Below are 6,071 nucleotides of genomic sequence, written 5' to 3'. Positions count from 1 at the left end.
CATAGGTAAAATTTTTTTTCTCCTTGTGATGAGATTTTACTCTTTAACAACTTTCCTATATATCATTCAGCAGTATTAGCTATGTGCATTACCTACTGTTGCACATTACCTATCTACTACTAAATTATCTTATAAATGGAAGTTTGTAGAGCTTAATCTTAAAATACATTCTTGGGGTCTCTCTGGGCTACTCAGAAACCTACACTGACACCTCATTACCAAAGGTATTTCCTGCTGCTGCACAGTATCTTGCTGTCCTACAAAGACAATTGGTGTTCTCCTGCGTTTGTTTTTCTGTTTGGAATATTCGAAACATTCGAAACATTCGAAAAATGCCTCTCTGCCTACTTGTGATCTGTCTGCCCAATAAATAAATAAATAAAGTTTTCTATTTTAAAAAGTCTAAAAATCTTTTTTTTTTTAAGATTTTATTTATTTATTTGACAGAGAGAGATCACAAGCAGGCAGAGAGGCAGGCAGAGAGAGAGGAGGAAGCAGGCTCCCTGCTGAGCAGAGAGCCCGACGCAGGGCTCGATCCCAGGACCCTGGGATCATGACCCGAGCAGAAGGCAGAGGCTTAACCCACTGAGCCACCCAGGCGCCCCAAAAGTCTAAAAATCTTTTCAATGATGCTGAAGAGGGTGGTGCAGTCCGTTAAGCATCTGACTCTGGTTTCAGCTCAGGTCATGATCTGGGGATCTGGAGATCTAGCCCCAGTTGCGCTGGCACTCAGGGTGGAGTCTGCTTAAGTTTCTCTCTCCCCTTCCCTATGCCCCTCCCTTTCCCCCCGTGTGCCCATGCTCTCGCTGTTGCTGTCGCTCTCGCTCTCAAATAAATAAATATTAAAAAAATCAAATAGCACAAAACCATAATATATATACATAATATTGCATATTATATATATAATAAAATATAAATATAAAAACCAAGTAGCACAAAACTATGCATATATATACACATATATGTGTACATGTGTGTATATATATATGTATATATGGTGCAAAACTATATAGAAAATGTTCTCGGCCTGCAAATTCCAGTTCTACTCCATAAATTCAATCTTTGTCACTTCTGGTGTGTTTTCATCCACACTTTTTGTATGCATATAAAAATATATAGGGAAAGTTTGAGTTCTGCATTGGGTGTAAATATTACTTAAAAATTTAAAAAAAAAATCAGGATGGCTGGGTGTCTCAGTCACTTAAGTTCCTGCCTTCAGCTCTGGTCATGATCCCAGGTCCTGGGATTGAGTCCTGCATAGGGCTCCTTGCTCAGCAGGGAGCCTGCTTCTCCCTGTATTTGTTGCTTCCCGTTTGTGCGTGTGCTCTCTCTCTCTCTCTCTCTGACAAATAAATAAATAATATTTTTTTAAAAAGTCTTTATTAGGGTGCCTGGGTGGCTCAGTGGGTTAAAGCCTCTGCCTTCAGCTCGGGTCATGATCCCAGAGTGCTGAGATGGAGCCCCACATCGGGCTCTCTGCTCAGAGGGGAGCTTGCTTCCCCCTCTCTCTCTCTGCCTGTCTCTATGCCTACTTGTGATTTCTGTCTGTCAAATAAATAAATAAAATCTTAAAAAAGAAAAGTCTATACCAAGAAAAAAAAAGTGACCATTCCATATATATGATTCTATAACTTGCTTTTTTCCCAATATACTAACAATATACTAGTAACAATATACTAGTCTTTACTGAGATCTTATTTACTAATACCTTAGTGAGTACCAGTTCCATTATATGACTATACTATTATTTAAATTATATTTAAGTTATTTCAAATTTTTCACTATTACAGATTAAGTTACAGTGAACATAATCTTGCACATGTGTACATGTATCTTCACCCATTTGTACATTCTGTCTATGGAATAGGTTCCTTCCAAAGAGATTGCTGAGTTAAAGGAGGTATACGATTGAAATTTCAGTGGATAATGCCAAACTGCTCTTTAGGAAGGTTATATCAACATACATTCTCACACACACAAAAAAAATTCATGAAAGGAAAGGACCTCTGTTAGGGACTGAATGGTAACCCTCCTCCTCATCCAGGCAAAATTTATATGGTGAAGTGCTCCAGCCCCAATATGAGTGTATTTGGAGATACAGCTTTTATGGAGGTAATTAAATTTAATGACATCATAAAGATGGGAGCCTAATCCAATAGGACTGGTGTCAGAAGAGAAAGAGAGACCTGCAAGCCAGGGAAAGAGGTCTCACCAGAAACCAGCCCTGCAAGTACCTTGATCTTGAACTTCCAGCCTCTAAAGCTATGAGAAAATAGTTTTTTTGTTGTTTAGGCCACTTAGTCTATGGTATTCTGTTATGGCAGCCTGCGTAAATTAATACAACCTCCTTTTATTTTCTTAATATTTCAGTTGTATTAGTTTTGTCTTTCTAAATGGGCTTTAAAAGCCACAAATTCAGAAACTGAATCTGTTCACCATTTTTTCATAAAATTGTCAAATTTTATTTCCAAGAATTTGGAAATAATTTGCCTATGAGAAATCATTAAGAACCAATACGGGATGGCACAATTGTTCCTCTATGGAAGAAACATATCCTTTTCCTCCAAAAAGGGATTTTTCTTTAAGATTTTATTTATTATTTGACAGACAGAGATCACAAGTAGGCAGAGAGGCAGGCGGGGTGGGGTGGGGAAGCAGGCTCCCCGCTGAGCAGAGAGCCCAATGCGGGGCTCAGTCCCAGGACCCTGGGATCATGACCTGAGCAGAAGGCAGAGGCTTAACCCACTGAGCCACCCAGGCACACCCGCTTCCAAAAAGTGATTTTATTATAGCACTGGGACAGGACCCATGGTCAGAAAAAGCAGCCTGGAAGAAACAAATTCTAAGAGATGCCCAATAAATACTGGGTGATTTGGGCTCTAATTATGGTCATTACTCTGGTGATAGGGCTTTGGGAAGAACATTAATATTAAAGCAGAAAACTGTGCCATTTTGTTTTTTCATCTTCCGATGAAACAGTCTATTCTCATAAGTATGTCTGCATGGAATCTACTCAAAAAGATAAGAATATATAGGGGCACCTAGGTGACTCAGTTGGTTAAGCATCCAACTCTTGATTTCATCTCAGGTCACAATCTCAGGGTCCTGAGACCAGTCCAGCACAAGGCTCCTTGCTCAGCAGGGAACCTGCTTCTTCCTCTCCCTCTGCCTCTTGCTCCCTCTGCTTGTGCTCTCTCTCTTTCTCTCTCTGTCAGATAAATAAATAAAATCCTTTTTTTTTAAAAAGAGGGGTTGGTGCCTAGGTGGCTTATTCATTAAGCATCTGTCTTCAGCTCAAGTCATGATCCCAGGATCTAGGATTAAGCCCCATGTCGGGTTCCCTGCTCAGCAGGAAGCCTGCTTCTCCCGCTCCCACTGTGCTCCCCTGATTGTGCTCTCTCACACTCTCTCTGTCAAATAAGTAAATAAAATATTTTTTTAAAAAGGTAAGAATATATCTTTGGATCTCCAGTGCCTCCCAGACAGGTGTGTCATGGTTTCTTGTCTCCTTGGCAGGTGCATTTCTTCCTTTCTTATTTTTTTTAAAGATTTTATTTTTCAGCAATCTCTACACACAACATGGGTCTTGAAATCACAACCTTGAGATCAAGAGTCACATGGTCCACCAACTGAGCCAGTCAGGTGCCTGGTAAGTGCATTTCTTTTCTTTCCTTCCTTCCCTCCCTCTCTCCCTCTTTCTTTCTTTCTCTCTCTCTTTCTTTCTTCCTGATTTTATTTGACAGAGAGGGACAGCCAGAGGGAGAGCGAGCACAAGCAGGGGGAGCTGGAGAGGGAGAAGCAGGCTTCTAGCTGAGCAGGGAGCCCAATGCAGGACTTGATCCCAGACCTGAGCTGAAGGCAGATGCTTAACCAACTGAGTCACCCAGGCACCCCTGGCAGGTGCATTTCCAAGAGCCATAAAGGAAAACCTCAGAGGTACCTGCCTACCTGGCTCAGCTGGTAGAGCATGCAACTCTTGATCTCAGCATTGTGCATTCGAACTCCACGTTGGACATAGACACTAATTTAAAAAAAAATTTGGGGGGGACACCTGGGTGGCTCAGAGGGCTAAGCCTCTGCCTTCGGCTCAGGTCATGATCCCAGAGTCCTGGGATCCAGCCCCACATCGGGCTCTCTGCTCAGCAGGGAGCCTGCTTCCCCCTTTCTTTCTCTGCCTGCCTCTCTGCCTACTTGTGATCTCTGTCTGTCAAATAAATAAATAAAATCTTAACAAAAAAAAAAAATTAAAAAAATTAAAAAAAATTTTTTTAGAGGCACCTGGGTGGCTCAGTGGGTTAAGCTTCTGCCTTCGGCTTAGGTCATAATTTCAGGGTATTAGAATCGAACCCCGCATCGGGCTCCCTGCTCGGCGGGGAGCCTGCTCCCCCCCATCTCCGTCTGCCTACTTGTGATCTCACTCTCTCTCTCTCTGTGTCAAATAAATAAATAAAATTTTTTTTAAAGATTTTATTTATTTATTTGACAGACAGAGATCACAAGTAGGCAGAGAGGCAGGCAGAGAGAGAGGAGGAAGCAGGCTCCCTGCTGAGCAGAGAGCCCGATGCGGGGCTCGATCCTTGGACCCTGGGATCACGACCCGAGCCGAAGGCAGAGGCTTTAACCCACTGAGCCACCCAGGCGCCCCAAATAAATAAAAATCTTAAAAAAAAAAATATTTGGGATGGAGAGTGTAAAAGGTTAAGTGGGAACAATTTTATATGGTGTGAACAGGTAAGGCCTTTGAGGAGACATGTGAAGTAAGACCAGAAGCACACAGAGGACTTAGCCATTCGAAGAGCATTCTGAGGTCAGAAGAACAGTCAGCACATAGGCTGTGAAGTGGGAACCCATAACCTATGTGTTGTGTTTCAAAGGAAGACGAGTTTAACTAAAGCATTCCAGAGAAGAGGGAGAGTCTACCAAGATAATGTTTCACGTGTATTTAATCTGTGTGAGTCAGTCTCCTGAATCTGGTATGTTCTGATTCACTACTTAAATTGAATCTCTAGGCCTGTAACCAATGCTGAAGACCAGACATGGTGTGTTTGGAAACCCTCAGATGGCCCCCAATAATCTCTGCTTCTTCTTATTCACACTCTTCTTAGCCCCCTCCCACATCCCTATATTGTAGCAGGATTGATCTGTATGACCAATACCATAAAGTAGAAATGATGATCTATCACTTCTGAGATGACGTTACCAAAAGACTAAGGCTTTCAGCCCAGGTGCTCTTGTTTCTCTCTCTCTGAAAGTAATGTGCCATGTTGTGAGAGCAGCCTTATGGACAGTCCACGAAGCAAAAAAACTGAAGCTTCTGTCCAACAGCCACTGAAGAACGGAGGCCTACCAACAACCATGAAAGGGAACTTGAAACAGATTCTCTAGCCCCAGTCAAACCTTGTGGACCCCGACAACAGCTTGACTATAATGTTGTGAGAGCCCCTGAGCTAAAACACCAGCTAAGCCACTTTTGGATTCCTGACTGGAAAAAAATTGAGTGAAATAACAGAAGTTTATTGTCTTAAAATGCTAAGTTTGAGGATAACTTATTCCACCGCATTAGATAATTTATATACCTGGACTGTAGTTACTCTGCTGGGGACCTGCAGCCCTTCAGGCACTTTCTCTTTTGGCGCTTAATTTTTAGTTCCCAAAACCCAGTTTTGTTTTGTTTTTGAAGATTTTATTTATTTATTTATTTATTTGACAGACAGAGATCACAAGTAGGCAGAGAGAGAGGAGGAGAGGAGGAAGCAGGGTCCCTGCTAAGCAGAGAGCCCGATGCGGGGATCGATCCCAGCACCCTGGGACCCTGACCTGAGCCAAAGGCAGAGGCTTTAACCCACTGAGCCACCTAGGTGCCCCCCAAAACCAATTTTTTTTTCTTTTTCAAAGATTTTATTTATTTATTTGACAGAGATCACAAGTAGGCAGAGAGGCAGACAGAGAGAGGAGGAAGCAGGCTCCCCGTTGAGCAGAGAGCCTGATGTGGGGCTCGATCCCAGGACTCTGGGATCGAGACCCGAGCCGAAAGCAGAGGTTTTAACCCACTGAGCCACCCAGGTGCCCCC

Source organism: Lutra lutra, chromosome 14 (genome assembly GCF_902655055.1).
Source record: "Lutra lutra chromosome 14, mLutLut1.2, whole genome shotgun sequence".
Classification (NCBI taxonomy): domain Eukaryota; kingdom Metazoa; phylum Chordata; class Mammalia; order Carnivora; family Mustelidae; genus Lutra; species Lutra lutra.
The sequence above is the reverse complement of the archived record's forward strand: the minus strand, read 5'-3'. Positions refer to the sequence as shown.